We start from the raw sequence: 2,410 nt of genomic DNA, 5'->3' as shown, positions 1-2,410 counted from the left end.
TCAGGAAGGGGATTTAGATATTACTACTTTCATTGCTGTCTACTGAAATGTTGACAGAGGCTTTTAGAATAAATAAAGTATCCCTCAATTTCCAGCTATATTCTATCAAATGCATCAAGAAGGCCTTTTGACACCTCCAATGAACCAGGTGTTTTGAGTTTCAGAAATTTCCTCCGCGAAGCCTTGTAAAGAACTTTCCATATCTATAGGAAGGTACTGGGGGCTGGGACTTTCAAGGCTGAGTTTGTCCCTGGAGGGAGAAACCAGCTGCACAGGGATTTGTATCGGTGGCTGAAGTGCCTTTGACAAACGTTCTACCCAGTTTAGATGTTGTGTAGTGTAGGGAGGTTTCATGTCCCATCAGCTGTATCCCGGACTACCGTCCTGACAAGTACACGCATGGCACCACATTTTAATGTTTTGCAGTGCACTTCCTGTTTTTTGATGCCTTTGTACTGCACAGGACTAGATTTTTAAGAAATGTTTTTGACAGAAACAAACTCACAGATGCAGAGAACAAATTGATGGCTGCCAGATGGGAAGGAGGTTGGGGGGTGGGAATGGATGAAAAAGGTGAAGGGATTAAGAAGTACAAATTGCCAGTTATAAAAATAATCACAGGGATGTAGAGTACAGCATAGGGAATATAGTCAATAATATTGTAATAACTATGTATAGTGTCAGATGGGTACTAGACTTATCGAGGTGGTCACTTTATAAGTTATATACATGTCTAATTACTGTGTTGCGCACCTGAAACTAATATAATACTATATGTCAACTGTAGTTGAAAAATAAAAAAAATTTTTAAATATTTTAAAAAAATGTTTTGAAGATTTTTTTCTTTTTAGCCACACTAGTGGGTTGAAAGAATACATAGTTGCATAGAAATCACCTTTAGTGAGCTCTAATTAAGACGGTATAAAATTTATAAATGTCACTACTGGAAAGGCCTGTGTTTTAGATATGTCATTCCTCCTCAATTTATTTCTCCTCTCATTTTATCACATCTGGGTAACCACATACTATATTTATTTGGTTGAGATTTTGTTTATGAGCAATTTACTTACCCACATTGCGTTTTTGGCAATTAAAGCAGTTATTATTATTATTTTACACTGCAATTTTAAATAAAATAATTCTACTTAAAAACTGCCTTAAAGAGCAAAGCTTTTTTTGTTCTCAAATATTCTTAACAAACACGGGGCACTCTTCGATCGCTCATACAAAAATGAAGTAGGTCTACCACACACACTGATCTACCCCAGACACTCATGTGTGAATTAAGTAAGTCTATCATAGATCTACACATCTAGTGAAGCCAGGAACAGTGGGTGCTTTCATGGACACATGCGTGCAGGCACCCAAAGCGAAAGTTCTCATAATCTCTAAAGCTACCATTTACCTGTTTTATCAAAGCCAGCTAGTAAATTTTCCACCCTGCTCTCAAGGCCCATTTACCAGGTGATTCTCTAAATGTGTAAAATATTCACACTCTGCATTCCCACTCTCCAGTCAATGAAAACAAGGTGCATCGTTGAAACGATGACATTCTAATCACATTTCTTCCTCTCTGCATTTATTGCACCTAATTGACTCTGACATGTGCGCAGTGTTTTTGTTTACACAGACTCTTTCACTGGTGACATCTAGCATGTCTCTGTTTTATAGATAAGGAAATTCCAGCCTGGGGTGGTTCATGACTGGCACGTGGCCAGACAGCAAATAAATAAGTGACAGTAGTAGGATTTGAATGTCTTAGACTTCAGTTTTGACACTATGTCCATGATATAATTAAAAGAGAAGTGAAGAAAATGTGCAGTGACATCTTGGCTAGTCTGAACAGTGTTACGGGGACAACCGGAGGGGTAATGACTGCACAAGCCCCATGTAAATTGTAACCACAGTCCTTAGTTGAGAGTAAAGGGCAGCTGTGACACTAGTTCTAGGAGCGGTGTTGCTAACTGCTGTCATAAAGTTCCCATGCTCCCCAAAGGAGTTCTGTTAGGAAATTAATAAACACTCAGACAGAAAGTTACCTTGGAGGAGACTATTCTGTTGTCTGGGTACCTCTGTGGAATGTAGGCCTCAGCACCTGGCGGGGGCTCCCTGTGCCCCACGTAGATGGTCCGACTGTCCACCCAATTCTCTTCTCCAGCACACTGCGGAAAACAGAGTGGTGTTAATCCAAGTGCCTCAGACTCTGGGTATGAAAGCTCTTCCTTGAAGTGTTGTCTTTAACACTTGTCCACATCAACAGAAATCTGTGCTGGCCAACTTAGAGCATTGTGCAGGGCCACAGGGAAGAGCTGGGCCCCGCCTCCCAAGGCCAGAGTTGCCCTGATCTTATTCAGCCTTCAAACCCCTGCCCTCTCCATGGAAATGGTCTGAGCGGGCTGCCTGCACTCCC

The 2,410-nt window shown here is 41.0% G+C and overlaps 1 protein-coding gene across 1 annotated transcript in view; it reads right to left on the bottom strand.

Annotated features, from left to right (window-relative positions):
• ATP11A (ATPase phospholipid transporting 11A) overlaps positions 1-2,410 on the bottom strand; it is a 141,985-nt gene that overhangs the window by 68,302 nt on the left and 71,273 nt on the right. The window lies entirely within an intron of this gene.

The sequence above is a fragment of the Pteropus vampyrus genome, unplaced genomic scaffold (assembly GCF_000151845.1).
Source record: "Pteropus vampyrus isolate Shadow unplaced genomic scaffold, Pvam_2.0 Scaffold363, whole genome shotgun sequence".
Classification (NCBI taxonomy): Eukaryota; Metazoa; Chordata; class Mammalia; order Chiroptera; family Pteropodidae; genus Pteropus; species Pteropus vampyrus.
Note: the sequence above shows the minus strand (reverse complement) of the source record. Positions and strands in the feature narration are given on the sequence as shown.